Here is a 19,802-nt window from a genome sequence, read left to right on the forward strand (position 1 = left end):
TTCTCCTTCCAGTGCTGTTGCTAATGTTCTGGGAGACCTTGGCCAATACCCTCAAGGGCTAGAAGTCTCAGGCTCTGCCTGAAAGCATTGGCTTATAGGCCATCTCAGGCCTCTCCTACATTTCACAGGCTATTGTTCTGTTCTGTGAATGCACTGCATGACCCCCCTCAGCCTGAGATGATCCGCCTACAACAGAACAGTGTGCTCTCCATAAATGGGAGGATGACTCCCATCTTGGAGGTTCTAGACAATTGTTTTCTACTCCAGTAAGGCATGTGAAGGATGCCACCTCCAAGCACTTGTGACTTATGACAAGATGCAACAAGTCTACTCAGCACTAAACTAGTCCAATGAGGTCACCTCTCTTGACACTCTGGCTGCTGAAAAGTTACTTTTCTCAGTTTGGGGGAATATGTTCTGTTGCTGATAATCTGTGGAAGAAAGAATCATCAGAAGACAGTCCAGCCATTCATCAGAAGCCAGAGGGGAACACTTGGGAATTTAATCAGTCATCAAGTATTCATTAATCACCTACTAAGAGGGGAAGCAAAACACAGAAATCTCAGTATGGATGTGGATGCAGACACCCACACACACATAGACTTACAGTGAGAAGGGGGAGGGGAACAATAGCCCCTCCACTGAAGAGGAAAAGCATCCTGGGAGGGGTCGCCTTGGGGCTGACCTCTAAAGGAGGCTGGAGATTTGAAAAAAGGGGATTGAGGGGGGAGGGCATTCCCGGTGCTGGGACCAGGACTTGGAAGGGCATATGAGGGTCCCGCAGGAATGGGCTGGTGCCATGCAGAGTACTGGGGGAGTCGGGTCATACATCTGGATTCAGTGAGGAGCTTTCCCCCTCCCTTCCCACTGTAGTGTCAGCATTGCTGACACGTCACATATTTACAATCCTTTCTCTAAAAAGAAAAATCAAAGGTTCAGAAGAAGATACTGTTTTCCCTCCTCTGCTGGTTGCCAGTTGCCAGTTCGTTTTCCCATATGGGACAAGAAGGCTGAGGCTGTTTATCATCTAAGGCTGTTGACATCTCGACATAACATCTCTTTGTAGATTCTGGAAAGATACCAATGAACATGACATTAAGGTTTGTCTTGTTGGTTGGGTTAATTGCGTTATCTGAGGATGAAAAGCAAATAATGGCAGTTGTTCCGTAGGGAATTCAGAAGCTGTGTGCAGATAATGAAATCTCTGCTTACCTTAGCCAAGCAGCAATCCCCCAACCCGGTGAGGTCCGTCCCCAGCCTGGAGATTCTCAAAGGGAGGGTTTCCTAAATCCCAAGTCTGCACAGGGGAACAAAATTCCATAAAAGCTTTTCTCAGGAGACTCAGGGCAGCTCAGTACATGAGGGATTCTGCCTGGTCCGGAAGAACTAGAAGCAATGGGGTCACTTAAGTTCACTGTGAGGGTAAACCTAGGAATGACAGCTCTGGGAAAATGGAATGGTTTGCCTTGAGAAGTCATTGTTTCTCCTTCTAGACTATCTTTAAGCAAAGGCTGAGTGACAACTTCCAAGGATTCTAGAAAGGAGATTCTTGCTCAGGACGGCCCTGAGGCTCCTGGCAACTCTGTGTTTGGGGGTTTTTCTGTGATTTTGTGGTTGAGGTCAAAGGTTTGACTAAACCTCTTGGAAAAGGAGGATCTTCCACTGCACAGCCTGAGCTGGTGGAATCTCTCGCCAGGTGAACTGAATCTCTCTGAAGCCCGCGCCTCTCCCATTTGTTGTCTAGCTTGGCATTTAACCAGCACCTGTGCCTGGCGGGTGCTTCACAAATTCTTATGGATCAGTTGATTTATTTACCAAATAGCCCTCTGTTACAGATCTTTGCCACATGACAGTGTGCAAAGCACACTCTACATAATGGCCTTGTCAGGTGGACTGAGGCTCGGGGTCAGAAAGGTTAGTTAGCCACAAAGCTAATTAGCTGGTGCTGGGCCTTGGACCTGGGGCCCTTGATTCCAAGACCAGCACTGCTATCCTTCCCCCGCTGCCCCTCCGTTTTCTGTAACCCTTATATGGCATGGCTACATGTACATATTCCATCTCTTCAATAAGACTAATTGCCCCAGGGCTGCCCCACGTATGAAGCAATGCCATCTGGTTCAATCCCTATCTGACCATGGATCCCCAGAATAACACAGCCACCACTGAGCATCTAGCCTCTGCTCTAAAAGCCCCAAGGATGGAGACCCACACTGCCCAAGTCAGTCCATTCAGTTTTGCAGAGTTCAAACGCTGGGCATGTGCATGCCAACATCAATTCTAAATAGAAATGCACAGTAAAATAACTCTGAGGGTTCACCTCACAAAGGGCAAATTGGCAAAGAGGACAAGAGTCAGGAAGAGTTTTGCTGTAGAAAGGCAGGCACGTGAAACCTAGTGGACTTGTGAATAAATGCAACCAATTAAATTCGGAATTATGCAAGAAAGGCGGCTAACATGTCCACACACAGAGATCCTGCTATGAGGCATTTACCTCCAAGGGGGCCAAATATAAAAATAAAGGTCCTAAATTCCTCAAAATCTTTATAGCATCTCTCCTTGCAGTAGCAAAGAATTGAAAACAATTCACTGCCTGGGGGGTGGTTAGATAAATTGTGGGAAGAAACTTCGACACCCTCCCATCTTGGCAGGGATGGGGAGGTAGGGCATCCTGCATACACTGTCAGATTCGATCCATGTTTTGCTTAGCTTTGCTGACCAGCTTCTCTCTGCAGTTAATCTTGTTATGTGTGTGGGCTCTCTGGGACAGAAAGGGAGGAAGAACATCGTTCACATAATGCAGATTTTCCCCATGCCCAGATCACCTATGGGAAGACATCCCGCTTTCCCCTGACACACAGCTGGCAATAGTCTCTTTCCATTGCCTGCGTGGCTGGAATGGGCTGCTGCATCTTTAAAAGCAGTAGAATGTGACACTCCTTGGATCTGAAAACACTTTGCTATGGTGCTGACTAGTAGACACGTCTGAGGGGAAACCACACAATTTTCACCTGGAAGCCTGTGCCTCTGGTGTGCCCAGGCCTGGCCTCCTTGGGAGCCTCCTTGGGGGCCTCCTTGGGAGTCTCCGGAATCCTGGACTGCACCATCCTAGCTCTGAGAGGCCACTGCTCACTCAAACTCAGCTGCAATGGTTTCAGCTCTTTCTCCACAGGTTAGGAAAGTTCAAATGGAATTTTCAGAGAAATTGGTCTGTCCAATGAAAGAAATGGAACTTCTCCATTTGGTCTCAGAGGGTAGAAGCAGGAACAGTGATGGGAAGATGCAGAGCAGATTTAAGGACATATAAGGAAATAGTGAATACTTACATAATATTGATATGAGGACAGCCTTCCTAACCATTTAGAGCTATCACGGAATAAGATGCGATGAGACGGACCCATTTGATCACTGAGTCATGAATGGAAAAGGGAGGTCTGTTCTCCCAGCTGCTCACACACCCACAAGAAGCTCCGAGGTGACTTTGAACTTGCATCTATTGTAAAAAATCAATACTAGCGTGAGATGGGGTCAGAGAGAGTGGGGGGGTTGTGGGCAGAGAAGAGACCCTTTCTGAGCATGCAAAGCAAATTCCATCCACCTCGTGCCTGACAGACACACCACCAGCCTTCTCTTGAATTGTTCCTCCAGACTCGCTCATGATCCTTCCTCCACACTATGCTCTCTCCTCAATTCCTTTAGATTTCCCCATGTGGGGAGCCAGGAAGCGATGCAGCCCCCCCACCTCCTCCGAGTGGGGATGCTCAGAGCCTCAGTCTGGCTGCTCCACCCCTCCCCACCCCCATCCTCCTCCCTTCAGCTCCACATTTCAGGGATAATTTATATTCGACACATGCACGTAAAACATGACAGTGGTTGATAAAAAGCAAAGAATTGATTTTCAGAGTCTGATTGCAGAACTGGCTCAACACAGAGAAGACCTACGAAGGCTTCTTTTTTTTTTTAATTTGGGGGGTCGTGATACCGTGAAGACTTTTATTCCAGGGTCATATTCAGAGGAATTAATGAATAGTTAAGATTGATTACCCTGAGGGGGCTCCCGACCATGGGCTCCCTCCCTTCAGAAGGACCCTTCGTGGGGATATTTACTCTGTAGGAACACTGCTCTCCCACTCTTTCCTGTCAGCATATTTTAATCTTTAAAAACCCTCATGCTGCAGAAGGAGATGGTCCCCGCGGCTGACTCGTCTGGAATCTGCAGTGATGACTGGGGGCTCTCCTTCATCTGTGAAGCCTCGTAATTACGAATGATACCTGTTTCTTCAGTGTGCTGTTTCTTTTGGCAGTGTGTGGTATTGACAGCCTGGTGGCTTCTTTTTTTATGGCCAAGTGTAGACACTCCCTCACCACCCCACAAGGTCTAGGAAATAAGGGGACTCCCTTAGGTTCCATTCCAGGACTGGGAGCACCTGGGGAAGAAGGGAAAGAGGCAGAAGAGGAGAAGCCGGAGCACTGGACCAATCATCTCAGGCACAAAGGGTCATGAATTTAATGCTGCCATTGTCCTCCAAGGGCCTATAGTACCATTTTATATAGGAGTTAACTAAGGTGGGAGAAAGTTAAAGGACTTGTCCAATGTCACACAGAGAATCAAGAGACCAAACCCAAGGATTCTGGGTTCAAATTTAGCCCTGCCCCTCTTAGATACTAGGCACTAGGCAGGTCATCTGACTCCTGGCTCCGCCATGTTCTCCCTCTTTCCCTCCATCTATTGGAGCCCCAGCTTCCCTAGATCTCCGCTCCAGCTGAGACCCATCCCTCCCTTCCCCTTACCACCCCCATCACTTTGTATTTTCTCAGCACAAAGTCTCCACTCATTCATCTGTGCCATGGTGTTCGCTTCCTCTGGAGGGCAGGGACCCTTTCGTCTTTGCCCTATACCCCAGAGTTGGGCACTTCTCCCACCTACAGGCATGTCTGGTAGGGCTGGCGGTGCTTGCAGCTTTGCCAAGCCGGGCTCCCCCACCCTCACCCCTGTTTTCTCATCAGCTACACTTCCAGAGGCTGGAGTTCACTGACCTCTTTTTCTGAAATGCCTCCCCCTCACTCTGACCCCAGTGACTCATGGACAGGAGGCCATGTTCATAGAGCATGAAGGTTTCTAAAGCAAGACAAGGTACAGCCCCTGGCTTACTGTTTCAGCTCCTTGGGGCAGGGACTGTCTCTGACCGCTTTGGTGCCTGGCACATAGACAGGGTTAATACACTGGCTGATCGATGGATTGTCCTCATGCAGGGGAGGCCCTTCCCTGAGCTGATAGGATTCTTCAGCCATGGGGGCTCTCAAAGGCAGCCTCTGAAGTCTCAGGGAGGTCATCTGTGGGAGGCGGATACACACTGATGGGCAGAGAAAGCCTTCATGGACTAGCCAGGGGTGGGGAGCCTGAGGCCTTGAGGCCACATGTGGCCTGAATAAAAGGATTTGTTCTGTAAAACTTGGACTCAGTCAAGAGATGGCACCCAAGGACCTAGAAGGCCACCTGTGGCCTTGAGACCGTAGGTTCCCCGCCCCTGGACTAGACAGTCAGAGGCAGTCTTGCTGACCTCTTCATCTGCCTTGGGTTCAAAGCTTCCCAAGCCCAGGGCCCAACTCTAAGTCCTTCCTGATGCCTCCAGAGGGTCCTGGAAACTCTTCCCTTCCACACTCCGGATCCCTTTTCTCATTAACATTTGGATGCCTGCTCTAGAACCAGAAATCCCTGCCTTTGGAATCAGCCTTGGTTACGTCCCAGTGTCTACTACTCTCCCTTGCTAAAAGTCCTGGGCAAAGTTCCAGAATTTCAGGAGGCCCTTCACATACACCAGCTTAGACCTGTTCACTAGCAGATACACTGCCTGTCACCTATCACCTGTCACAGAATGAGCCCTGGGAAATGGATGGACAGAGCTGGATCCATTCTTCTGGGTAGGGCCAGAGAGGAAAGGTCTGAGGGGGCTGCTCCCTGCACGGGACCCACAGAGATCTCCGTGGGCCTCAAGGCACCTGGGGCACAATGTGAGAGCAGAGGGAGCCTGAGCGGGGATGGGAAGGCCAGGCAGAAGGGGGTGGGATGAAGGCTATGGTAAGGGGCCCAGGACCAACTCTTTCCCCTTCCACCCTGATTTCGGCAGGATCGCAGCGTGAGATCCGTGGCTTCTCTTTGCTCAGACAAGGATGCGGCTGCTTTGGACACTGATGGACATGGGGGCGGGGGGGGGGGGTACCTTGGTAACCAGACTGTCTGGATGGAGTCCTCTCCTGCCACGTGCTGGCCAGGCGCCCAGGAGCATCACTGAACCTGTCTAGGCCTCTGCACGGGAAGAAGGTATGGTGGCAACCGTGATTCTGGCCAGCCAGGGTAGACAAGATGAGGCAGACACAGAGACGTATTCCTGGCTGCCCTTCACACTTTGGGGGAGGGGGGAAACCACAAGTCTTTATTAAGCACCTACTGTGTGCAATCACTTTACAATACGATTTCCTTAGATCCTCACAAAATCCCTGAGATAAGATCATCATTATGGCCCCCATTTTACAGAAGAGGAAACTGAGGCAGACAGGGCTAGGTGCTTGCCCAGGGTCACATAGCTCTGAGTGTCTGAGGTCACATTTGAACTCAGGTATCGTTACCGCCAGGCCCGGCACTCCACTGCCTGAGCCTCCGGGCTATGTGCCCCTCTCTTCCTGGCTTAGCTCGGGTCCAGGCTCCCTCACTGGCAGCTCCTTGGGCTGGGCCTGCCCTTTGCCTTTCCTTGTATCCCTAGCACGCAGCACGGTGCTTGGCACACAGTAGGTGCCCGAGGAGCACTTTATAGGCTTTGCGGACCTTGAAACTCTGTCTCCGCGTTGATCACTGCTCTTAAAAAGAGGAATAGGAACAGCTGGGGCATCCTCCTCACAGCACCCTGGAGAGGCTGGCAGCCCATTTTACAGAGGAGGAAAGTGAGGTCCTGCGGGTAGAGGCAGGAGCCCCAGGCCTAGCCTAGGAATCGCCTCGCTCTGATGAATTATAAACAAAACCCACTCAGCCTTCCAAATAAGCGTGCAAGCGGGTCCTCAGCACCACTGGCCTGACCTGAAGGCTCTCTGTGCCTTGGCCCTGTCACCAGAATGGATCTGCGGGGTCCCCTCAAGCTGAGGGACCAGCCTTCATCAGCCTAAATTCAGAGCGTGGCTAGCCAGATAAATGGCACCGCGTTGTTCTTCTCTGTGGGGAAAGGCTGCCAGCGCCGGGGATGGTCTATAATTAGGCATACTTCAGACAACCGCAGGGGCTGGTCTGCTTAGCTCTGGAATCCTGGGAGGCCTCCCACAGACCCAGCCAGGAGCCAGCTCAGCCTCCCTTCGAGAAAGCCATGGGGCGGTGGCATCATGGCGCAGGGGCCCCGTGGGGTCTTCTGCCCATCCTCTGAGAGGGGCCAGGAGGCTGCCCAAGAGGCTTCAGGTTGGTGAGATTGCACTGTCTAGGGGCAAAGTGGGGCAGTGAGCCTGCTCCAGCCGGTCCTCTTCTGATGTCTCAGTCAGGATCAAAGAGGACCCAGCATCTCAGAGGCCGCCCTAGGCACAACCCCACCGGCAGGGTTAGCTGGATAAGCATCCCCCCCCCCCCCGTGCCCTGGACACCTATCTCAGTCCTAACAAGGCAGTCTCGACAAGCTGGCAAAGGCCCATCACGGGGACGACCACCAGGTAGTGGATTTGGGGACTGCATCTATGTAAAGAGTAGGCCTAGTGTTCACCTTTGGGGGCCTGAAGACGGAGGTTCAAATCTTACTAATGTTATTTCTGAGCCATGTGACCCTGAACGGCCGATCCAAATCTCGCTTTCTCCTCTATACAATGGGGATGACAACATGTGTGGCCCAGCCTCGTGGAGCTGGGGAGAAGCTCCAGGAGGGTGAGGTGTGTGAACCCTAAAAGGCCAGCCACAGACCCTCAACACCCCCCAGAGAAAATGCTGGCCGGACAGCTCAGAGGAATGCCTGCACCTGCGGGTTCCCTTTTTGGTGAAATCTCCAGTTAGTGCCCACTACGAACCCAGAGTCAGGAACAGCTGAATCCAAGTCCTGCTGAGTCCTGTGGGGGTGGGGAAGGTACTTACCTTCACTCTGACTCAGTTTCCTAACTTGTAAAATTGGCGTAATAATAGCTACATTCTCTGTGTCACAGGATGATGATTCCAAGACTCAAATGGCTAATGTGTATAATGAAACAGAAGAGAAAATGTCCTTAGTATGATGAATGTGACAAGCCCATACCGCCCTTTGGAAAGGCATGTCCTGATGCGTTTGTGGGTAGTGTGACTGAGGGAATAGGAGTCAGAGGACTGGGAATTAAATCCTGCCCCAAAAACTTTCTAGCCGTGTGACCCTGGGTAAGTCACTTCAGCTCGCTGAGACTTTACTCGTCTTTAAAATGGGTATAACAAAGCTAAGGGGGGGGGGGGGGGGGAGGCACCAACCTGAAAAAAAAGCAAGCCTTGAATCTTAAAGCACTGCCTGAATACTGGGGAGGATTTACCTGTCGTCCTCCAAGACTGACAAAGGGTGTCAGTGTAGATCTGGGGGCCTGGGACAGTCCCCATCTGCCTGTCCTGAGCCATCAGGCTCCCAGTGGGAATTCTGTGCAATTTGCTATGAAATTGGAGGGGCCTCCTGTGAAAGAGGCTGCACAGCCCATTACTGTGAACATGAGTGGGCAGAAGAGGCAGTAGGTTAGTGGTGGGGGTGAGGGAAGGGAGGGAAGGTGAAGGAAGGAAGGAAAAAAGGGAAGAAGAGGACAAGGAAAAGGAGGAGGAGGGGAGGGGGAGAGGAAGGGGAGAGGACAGGAAGAGGAGGGAGCAGGGAGGAGGGAGAGGAGGAGGAGGGAGAGGAGAAGGAGGGAGAGGAGGAAGAGGGGAGGGGGAGAGGAAGGGGAGAGGACAGGAAGAGGAGGGGGCAGGGAGGAGAGAGAGGAGGAGGAAGGAGAGGAGAAGGAGGGGAGGGGGAGAGGAAGGGGAGAGGACAGGAAGAGGAGGGGGCAGGGAGGAGAGAGAGGAGGAGGAAGGAGAGGAGAAGGAGGGGAGGGGGAGAGGAAGAGGAGAGGAAGAGGAGGGAGTAGGGAGGAGGAAGAGAACAAGGAAAAGGAGGAGGAGGGGAGGGGGAGAGGAAGGGGAGAGGACAGGAAGAGGAGGGGGCAGGGAGGAGGAAGAAAAGGAGGAAGGAGAGGAGGAGGAGGGGAGGGGGAGAGGAAGGGGAGAGGACAGGAAGAGGAGGGGGCAGGGAGGAGGAAGAAAAGGAGGAAGGAGAGGAGGAGGAGGGGAAAGGGAGAGGAAGGGAGAGGAGAGGAAGAGGAGGGAGCAAGGAGGAGGGAGAGGAGGAGAGAAGGAAGAGGGAGAGGAGGAGGAGGAGGGGAGGGAGAGAGGGGGAGAAGGTAGTGATGAGCTGTGCTTAGCCCTGCTGCAGTGAATGGGCAGCAGCAGCCCCATCCATGATCCCCTAGCTCCCTCCAGATACGGAATGGCCTCCCAGGTCTCTGCCAGCTCCAGCTCTGTGAGTCAGCATCGAGATGAGACATCAGTTTTCTAAGGATGAGAAATTTACTGCCAAACCTGGAGTTGCTGTAAGAATGCACACTATTGTTAATAAAAGTATCTGTTCCTTGTGTATTTTTAGTATTGAAGGGATGATTAAACTAATGGAGATTTCCTATAAAAGCTCTGTCCACTTCATCTGAAGATGCATCTGAGGGACCAGCAGATCGTACTAAATTAGTAAGAGTTAATGGCAACCATTTAAATAGCAAAGCTCCCTCCCCAAAGGTTCTCCCATATGGTGTGTTCTAAGCAATGCCCACATGAGCTAAATAATAAAGTGGGCATATGGGACCAGATGGTCTTTTCTCTTTCTCAGATTCTGTCTCCTCTATGATGACTAATTGCATCACTCACTGATTTTGTGACTCAATTTTGATTTTCCCTGAAGAGTTGGTCCATGGAAAATGAATAATGAAATTAAGAATTCAATTCAACAAAACAAATAATTATTAAATGGATGCTCTGTGCCAGGTACTATGGTAACTGCTAGGGACAAAAATGAAAGTGTTTCCCACCTCCTCTCAAGGACTGAGGGGATGGAAGAACTTGTACAAAAGTAAGTAAATGTAAACTAGCCTGAGGAATGGAAGGGATCTCACAACTGGAATTGTTAGGGAAGTTTTGCTCTAGTAGGTGGCTGTGGAGGGAAGCCTTGAAGGAAGCTAGGGAGCATAAGAGATGGAGGGAAGGAAGAAGATCACTCTAGACATGGAGGATAGCTGATGCAAAGGCGTGGAAGTGGGAGACTGTGTCCCATGTACCAGGGAAAGGAAAGAGGCCAGTTTGGCTGTAACACAACATCCGTGAAGGGCAGTGATATGAAAGGAGTCTGTAAAGATAAGCCAGAGTCAGAGCACCAAGGATTCTGGGTACCAAACTGGGCATCTTGGGTTTTAGCCGGGAGCAGAAGACTATCTAAAGTCTTGCTTTAAGAAGATTTCAGCTACAATGAGGATGAGAGCAGAGCTATTGGAGTCTGGCACATCTATTAAGGGGGCTGTGGCAACAGTCCCCTGGAGAGATTATGACTGGTACCTGTAAGAAGAGAGAAGAGGGGGTGCAGGAGAGCCCCTTGTGGGATTAAAATAGACAGGACTTAATCACTGATGAGGGAGAGGGGTGAAGGAGCATAAAAAACTGGGGATGATTCTGCATTTGTAGATATGGGTGACCAAGAGGGTGGTTGGACCCTCCACATAAACAGGGAATTTGGAGGGGGGTGCCTAATGGGGTCCACTATGTTAGAGGTCACCTGGGATCTCTGAGGCATGAATTATCCCATGCCACACCCCCTAGCCCAACCCTTTACTAACAGAGTTTACCTTAATCACAAGTAAGGGATCCACATCCAAGGGGTAATAAGTCAAGGGAAACAAGAGATGACTATTATTAGGAAACCAGACATCATTGACAGAAAACAAAGGCTCAGCAAGTGGCTGAATTTCTGGTTCTGTTGAAAATATTAAACTATTTTCAGGGAGAAATGTTGGTGTCTGTGTGGGTCTGTGTGAGCTAGTTATGGAACAAAGTCCTTAATTAGAATTGGAAGCCAGATTTCTTTTGCAATCATCCATTTTAGCATACTAGAAAAGGCAAGTGTGTAGCATGGCACAAACTTCTTGTGGGCAATTCTCAGCTGCTGGCTGGTCCAAAGAAGCTGAAGGTTTTAAATGGGGGCCATTTAATCTACTCGAGAAGCCAAGGCATGTCAACCAATAAGTCAATATGGAAGGAGCAGTCCCAAGAATGCGGGGTGGGCACTTGGGTAAATTCAGAGGAGAACATGGACAGGAAGCATCATGGGAAGGCGTGCCCACATCAGGGAATTCGTGGCTCCATCAAAGCATAAGAGAGAAGTTGGCCAGACAAGAGATGCTTCATTCCTCTGGATCTCCACCATCCCATTGTCCAGGGAAACTCTGGCCCTGGTCCAGATGTAAGGGCTGGCTCCCCCAGAGACAGCACGAGTCCAAGCAGAGAGCAGTCTGGGCAGATCACTGGGCCATGGGAGAGCCAAAGGCTGGGCCATTCCACTTGGAGACTTCAATAGGAGAGGGCTTATCAAGGCAGCACTGACCCAGTCTGACAACTAATCAGATGTGGGATTGGAGGGTAAGAGAAGAATCTATGATCCTTCTGGGAGCTCTTATGTGGGGCAAGGAGCATCCCAGGCTGCCGGATCTCAGAGGTCTATCCTCCCATTTTACAGATCAGGGAATGGAGGCACAGAAAGGTCAAGTGACTTGCCTGAGGTCACAGAGGGAATAAACATCAGGGCCAGGGTGTGAACTCAGGTCCCTTGGCTCCAGAGCCTTCTTTCTACCATACCATGAGGCCTTTCTTTCAGATGGAGGAGGTGAGAGGGTTCAAAAACATCAGGGAATCTGGGAGCCTCGTTAGAGACAGATCGTTTGAAAGTTATGAGAAGCTAAGAAAACTTTTAGATCAGTTTGTATCATGTTTCTGAAAAGATTCTGAGAACAACGTTCTCTGGCCCCGGGTCCACAAGCCCCTCCTTCAAGGTACATCTGACCCAAGGGGCCTTTCCTGCTTCCTGCCCCACCCCGGGGGTGAATCCTCTCACCCCGCCTCACACCACCTTCTAGTTACTCCTCTTGTAAACACCGTGTCCCCCCGTAGAATGTTAGTCCAGATCTCTGGGGCAGGTGACTCCCACCCCATCCTGGCCCAGGAAGAATCTAAAATGAACAGTGACTGGTCTGGAGGCTCGTCCTTCCCACACTATCCCTGCATAGACCCGTCCAAACACACAAAGAACCCCGATTCTGTACAACTGCTCGGTCCAGTTTTCTCAAACAATAAGCAGATGGGTAGCACCTACGAGCCTCCCTGAAGCCACGGGGAGGCTGCCAAGAGATGCAGCCCCTGGACACCAGGCAGGAGAAGTTGGGGATTTCTCGGCTCCTTCCATCACGTCTTGAAAGGCAGCCAACATGCCACAGGCACCTTCTTGCCTTCCACAGTCTGAGAAGAAGCCAGCCTCGACAAGCAGAGAGCGGCCAAGCCCCCGGGGGGTTCCTTGCTCTGAGTCACCGGACGATGCTGTTTGTCCTTCTTCTCGAACAGCACCATGACGTCAGGGAGCTGAAGCCATGGCATGTGGGTGAATTGGATTACAGTGAGGCAGGGCTGTGAGAAGGCACGGGCCTCACTCCCTCCTCCCCAATGGCCAGATGACCATCAGGATAACTGGAGATGGCGATATTACAAGTGAGGGAGAGCTGTCGACCGGCCTTCTAGAAAGCAAAGGAAAAGGGATCCTGGTGCACAGAATTATGGAAGTCTTAGAAGAGAAGGCACTCAGAACACTCATGGCAGAAGGCCGAGGCTAGTGAACTATTAATGAATTAATGAACTAATTAGGTAACACAGGCTAGCACTTATAGACCGCTTTGAAGCTGACCAAGAGCTCTTCTCATTGGATTCTTTTGGCACTGGGAGGCAGAGACTATTGTTACTTTTGGTTCACAGTTGAGGAAACTCAGCCTGAGAAAGGAAGAGATGTGCCCATGACCACACAGCTAGAGTCTGAGGCAAATGTGGACTCAAATCTGCTGCCTCCCACCGAGCCCTCCACCAGCCGGCTCTCAGTCTGCTAGAGACTCCACATTCCAGTGTTAGAGAAGCCACGGGCCGGAGGCTGTGGAAGAACATCAGAGCTGGCCTTCAGGGCCCCCGAGATACAAGTTTCCCATTTTACAAATGGGGAAAATGAGGCCCAGAGAGAGGAAGCAAATGGTGCTGCTCAGCTCAAACCCAGGTGCTCTGACTGCCAGGCTAATGTATTCCCAATGCGTGCACACACGGGAAAATGCAAGAGAGAGTGGACCATAGGACCAGTGGAACTGCCAGGGAAACAAGCAGCTTCCAGTGTGGAGGGGAAAATGCTCAGCAGGAGGTAGGAACTTCTCCAGGAAGGAAGGAAGAGAGGGAGGGAAGAAGGGGAAGCAGGAAGAAAGGAAGGAATATCTTATATAAGGAAGTATATATCTACAATATAAACATATAAAGGAATATTATGTCTTATGTTTATTAGTTATATTATTAGAATATATTTATTTCTAATATAATATATTAGCTATATATTATATTATATGTAGGAGGGAGGGACAGAAGGGAGGAAGGGATCTATATACCATATATATGGAAGTATATATGATATAGATCTATAGGAATGTTATATTTATTATTAATTATATTATTTGAATATATCAAAACTAACATAATATATTAAGTATATATTATATAGGAATATAAGAAGGAAGGGAGGAAGGGAGGGAGGAAGGAAGGAAGGAAGGAAGGAAGGAAAGGAGGGAGGGAAAGAGGGAGGAAGGAGGAAAACCTGAAAAGCATTGAGGTTTCCTTTTCCTCGCCTCTATTATTTGGCCTTCCTAGCTATGGGAGGAAGGCAGCTAGGTGACTCAGTGGAGAGAGAGCTGGGCCTGGAAACAAGGAGCCCTGAATTCAAATTTGGCCTCAGACACTTCTGTGCTGTGTGACCCTGGGCAAGTCACTTAACCTCTGCCTTAATCCACTAGAGAAGGAAAGGGCCAACCACTCTGTGGTCTCCAGGACAATAGGACCCACAGGTCATGAACAGTGGGCCATGATTTGGCAACCACCAAAGTCTCCAGCAGGAGGCTTCTCCATGGGCTGCTTTGCCAACCCTGCCCTGGCTTCTCAGCCTCTGCATTGGTGCAGAAGGGGCTTCCAAGGCCCAAGCCCATGACCTAAGTCCCAGCAGATCCCACTTGCCTGGGGGGCAGAAGAGATTCCAGGCTCCTCAGGGCCCACAGTGCTCATGGCTTAGATAGCCTCCTTTAGTGTGGTCCTGTTTTTCTGGGAATAGGGAGCAGGAATGCGTCTTGCCTCATTGGACTCCGACGATGACCCTGGGAGAGGGGCATCATTAATCTCCATTTTACAGATGAGGACATTGAATCTCAGAGAGCTAAGTAACCTGCCCCAGGTCACACAGCCAGCAAGTTTCTGAAGTAGGATTTGAACTCAGGTCTTCTTAACTCCAGATCCAGGTCTCTATCCCCTATCCTGCTTCTCTGCTCCTTATCTGGCCCTAGAGCCCTCTCCATTCCTGAGCTGAGGGGGAAGGGAGAGGGATAGGGCTTTGAAGCCAACCTCTGATTCCAGCATGCCCGTACAGTTTGGGAAAGGCAGCCTCGGAGGAATCCGAGTGCCCCCAGGAGTAAGGAAGCCCTGGCCCAGCCTCTGGGGTGGACCAGTTCAGCTCTCTGCTCCCCTTTCCAGCCCCAAGGATTCTTCCTTCTGACAGGTGAGCCATGTTGGAGCATGTGGCCCCTCTTTGAAACCTCAAAATGGCATACCCAAGAATACTAGCCCCATGACTGTCCAATGGGATTCTCTTTGGCCCCTCAAGTTTCCTTTGGTAAACTCCCAATTAATGAAAGGAGCTCCTTGGTGAATTCCAACCCTCCTCCTTTCCCCGGCAGCCTCCTCCCCATTGCACTAGATTAAAACCCGGACATCTGTTTACATCAGAGATAGTCAGGGCTGACTCCACCCTGGGCCCTGAGGCTCAAACAGAGCCAATGGAAGGAGAAACAGAACTCTGGAGTGTCCCACCCAGACTAGTGCTGGGTTCTCATTAACCCTGAATCTGGTTGCTTCAAGCCCCCTCAGGTGTTTGCAGTCCTGGGTGGCCATCAGCACAGAGAGGCTGGAACCATGTAATCCAATTAGCCCTCTCTGGATCCCTGGAAGCTGCTTGTCCCCAGCCTCAGGAACTCCCTGCCTCCGAATATTTTCAGGTGATATATATCACAGGGGCTCTGGGCGCACCACCATCCCGGCAGATCGGAGCCCAGTTCCTTGAAAACCCACACTGTGTCACATAGTGTGCTGAAGCCCCAATTTCAGCCAGGCCTCAGCTGGTTAGAAACCATGAAACCAAAATGGGGCTAGTGCCAGAGAGTGATTCATGGTGCAAGATTGTAGCAGGATCATCTGAAAAGATGAGCCGAGAACGTGTGAAAATGGGGTTCTTCTTAATAACCTTGCTATCAGAGAAGTCATTTCAAAGGCTAAATTTCCCAGAACAAAAAAATCAACATATTTCTTACTTAACCACAGGCCAATTTAGGATCCAGTTTCAAAAGTGATGGTTCTGTGGAATATTAAAGTACTCACTCATCAGTTATTAAAGACCAAAGATGGACCAGGTGCTTCAGGTACAACAGGGAAACAAAACAGGCCTTGTGGTCCAGGAACATTTCATGCAACTGAGAAAGGGTGGGCAGCTAGAGAGAGGCTGAGAAAGCAGGACATGTGTGTGTGTGTTAGTGTGTGTGTGTGGTAGTATGTGTGCTATGTGTATGTGGTGTGTGTGTGAGTGTGTGTGGTGGTGTGTGTATGTGGTGTGTGTGAGTGTGTGTGGTGTGTGAGTGTGTATGTGTGGTGGTGTGTGTAGTGTGTGTATGTGGTGTGTGTGTGGTGCATGTGTGTGTGTAAAACATCTTCTATATATGTATGTGAGTGTGTGTATACATATATACATGTTTGTGTGTGTGTGCACATATGTGTGTGTGTGTCTTCTGCCAAACAGAACAATTCAGATTCCTCCTCCAATGACAACCTTCCAATATGGAAGTCGGCCACCATGCCTCCCTCCTCTGGCCCACCCCACCTCCCAGTCATCTCTTCTCTACTCTGAACATTCCCAGTTCTTTCAACCAATGCTCAGCAAGAATAGTCCAGACATTAACTTGGTCAGGGAGGGAGCAGTAAGTGCCCCCTAGGCCTCTGTGTGTGTATGTATGTAAAGAAGTCTGATTGTTTTTTCTTTCATGGGGCATTTATATATAGTACTTTATGTAAAATGTGAGTATATTTACGGTATTGAAAGATTAAAGTATGTTGATATTCTATAATACTATATGTATATTTTATGCATTTCTGAGTTTCTTTTTCTTTGTCATTTGTGGCTTCTGCAAAGCTCCCCCAAATTCCCATTTAATTTCTTGTGCTGGCCTGAGATATATAGAAGGCACTATGGGGCTTCTCCTAACTGCATACATGGAAACATGTGTATATACATAGACATACACACATACACATGAAAACATGCTTTTCACATATACATGAAACACTGCTCACACTTTATTTCTGTATGTAATTATACATATATAATGCGGTGTGTATACATCTGTATCATATACACACTTTATTTCTGTATGTATATATATACACACATATATGATGCGGTGTGTATGCATCTGTATCATTTACACACTTTATTTCTGTATGTGTATATATACATATATGATGCGGTGTGTGTGAATCTGTATCATTTACACACTTTTTGCGCTTCCTAGCGTTGTCTGAGGTAGGTATTACAGGTATTATTCTATGTATTTTAGAGATGAAGAAACCCCAGCTCAGATAGCTTACAGGATGTGCCCCAAGTCAAACCACTGCTCTATGTGGTGGCCCAGGTCATCCTATCCAGGGCCAGCAATCTATCCGCTGGAGACCTGGGGGACCATTCCTGCTAGCTGCCTCACCATATTTACTACTGGAGCATTCTAGCTGAGTATTGGCCCAAAGAACTGGTGAGGATCAGAGTAGAGAAGACAAGATTGAGAGGTGGGGGAGGGGAGGGAGACATGGAGGCCCACTTCCACATTGGAAGGCTTGTCCTTGGAGGAGGAATCAGAATTGTTCTGTTTGGCAGACCTGGAAGCAATGGGAGGAAGTCATTAAGAGGTGGATGGAGGCTTGATACCAGAACAAAGTCTCCTAACAATGACCACTGTCCCCAGGTGGACTGGGCTGCCTCCCAGAGTGGTTGGTTCTTCCTCCTCAGAGGTCTTGAAAATGAGATCCAGCACCCACTTATCAGGTATGTTAGTGTAGGGATTCCTTTTGTCCCTGTGATGGCCTATTTGGCTGCTGAAATCTCCACCAAGTCTGAAATCCTATGATTTTGTGACCAATTTAAATATATTCCTATAGGTAATCAAATGAGGACAGTTCTTTTTTAGATTCTTGTCAGAGGCAGAGGAATAGATTTAAGGGATTAGGTCAGGTAGATAGAAGGCCTGAAGAACTGTGCAGAGGTTCATAATACTGTACAAGAGGCAGCAACAAAACACATCCCAAAGAAAAAGAGGAGAAAAAAGCAAAATGGCGTCTGGTGAGGCTTTATAGATGACTGGGGAAAGAAGGAAAGGAAAAGCTAAAGGAGAAAGGAAAGATGTATGTGCCCAAGTGAATGCAGAATTCCAGAGAATAGCAAGAGAAAATAAGGGTTTCTTATGAGAGCAAGACAAAGAAATGGAATAAAACGAGAGAATGGCAAAGACAAGAGATCTCTTCAAGGAATGAGAAAGTGGGTGTGACAAAAGACAAAGATGGTAGGGACTTCCCAGACGCAGAAGAGCTTGAGAAGAGGTAGCAAGAATGCAGAGAAGAACCATACAAGAAAGATCACAGATACATCACCAATAACCAGGATGGTGTGGCTACTGACCTAGAGCCAGACATCCTGGAGAGTGAAGTCAGGGGGCTTAGGAAGCTTTGCTGACAATGAGGCTGGTGGAGGAGATGCAATTCCAGCTGAGCCATTTAAAAACCTAAAGATGATGCTGGTAAAGTGCCACACTCAATATGCTGGCAAATTTGGGAATTCATCACTGGATTGGAAGAGATCAGTTTATGTCCCAATCCTAAAAAGGGCAATGCCAAGGACTGCTCAGATTACTGAACAATTGTTCTCATTTCATATGGCAGCAAGGTTAACTCAAGATTCTGCAAACTCGGCTTCGGCTCTATATGAATTACCAGAACAGCAAGGCTGTTTTTTGAGGACGCAGAGGAACTAGAGACCCAATGGCCAACATTTGCTGGATTGTGGAGAAATTAAGGGAGTTGCAGGGGAAACGTCTATTTTTGCTTCATTGACTATACTAAATGGGGCAAATCCTCAAAGACATGGGAACATTGGATCGTCTCACTTGTCTCCTGAGGAGCCTGTATGCAGACCAAGAAGCAAGAGTTAGAACAGAACATGAAATAACTGATTGGTTTAAGATCGGCAAAGGAGTGCTACAAGGCTGTATGTTGTCACCTTATTTATTTCACTTAGATCCAGAGTATATCACGTAAAACGCCAGGCTGGATGAATCCAAACCCAAAGTTAAGGTTGCCGGGAGAAATGTCAATAATCTCAGGTACGCAGATGGCACTCTGATGGCAGAAAGGGAAAAGGAATTAAGAAACCTCTTGATGAGGGTGAAAGAGGAGAGTGTAAAAGCTGGTTTGAAGCTTAACATTAAAAAGTAAAAAACAAGAGCATAGCAACTGGTTCCTTAAATTCCTGGGAAATGGAGGGAGAAGAAATGGCTCCAAGATCATTGTCGATGGTAATTATTGCTATGATATGACAAAGATCAGTAGTTTTCCAGTAGCATTATATGGCTGTGAAAGTTGGACTATAAGGAAAGCTGAGCACCCCAGAATCAATGCTTTCCAATTGTGGTGCTGAATTCTCAATTTCAATTGAGAATCTCTCGGAGAGCAAGGAAATCAAATCAGTCAATAATTAAAGAAATTAATTCAGACTGCTCATTAGAAGGACAAACACTTAAACTGAAGTTTAAATACTTTGGCCACATAATGAGAATACAGGACTCACTGGAAAAGATCCTGATGTGGGGAAAGATTGAAGGCATAAGGAGAAAGAGACAGCAGAGGATGAAAGGGCTCATTAGTGCCATGGGAGCAAGGAACTTGAGCTGGACAGACTTTGAGAGGTTGGAGGATAGAGAGGCCTTCATGCTATGGTCCATGGGGTCATGAAGAGTCAAACACAATAAACAGCAAGGACAGAGGAGAATGGGTGACCTCTGAGGTCTCTTCTAGCTACAAACTTCAGTGACTGGATGAGAATGGTTGTGATTACACTTCTCCAGAGAATTTTCTCAAAGATTTCAACATAAAAAGAATTCAATGGGTTGCTTATTCCATTTAGATCCAGCCATTCCTGTAGGAAAAAAAAAATAAAAAAACAAAACTACAAACTAAGGGGAAGACCATAGTAGAAATCATTCTTAATGTGCACCCTTACAGAGAAAAATTCACTGATGATGGGGGCAATTGTTTATAGTCTGAAAAAAAAGTAGGAAAAAAAAAAGCAATTCACTGCAATGATTATGGGGAATAGAACATAAAATATTTG

General features: G+C 48.6%; 1 long non-coding RNA gene across 1 annotated transcript; it reads right to left on the reverse strand.

Annotated features, from left to right (window-relative positions):
• Positions 1–214: 214 nt before the first annotated feature.
• Positions 215–8,233, reverse strand: LOC138165966 (uncharacterized). Its single transcript, XR_011169507.1, has 4 exons — positions 8,096–8,233; positions 3,324–3,490; positions 1,213–1,297; positions 215–1,069 (listed from the first exon to the last, which is right to left on the reverse strand). It is a non-coding gene; the product is annotated as an uncharacterized lncRNA (long non-coding RNA).
• Between the last annotated feature and the right edge of the window lie 11,569 nt (positions 8,234–19,802).

Source organism: Petaurus breviceps, unplaced genomic scaffold (genome assembly GCF_028583685.1).
Source record: "Petaurus breviceps papuanus isolate PSGF00001 unplaced genomic scaffold, PetGlider_PUasm1.0 218, whole genome shotgun sequence".
Taxonomy (NCBI): Eukaryota; Metazoa; Chordata; class Mammalia; order Diprotodontia; family Petauridae; genus Petaurus; species Petaurus breviceps.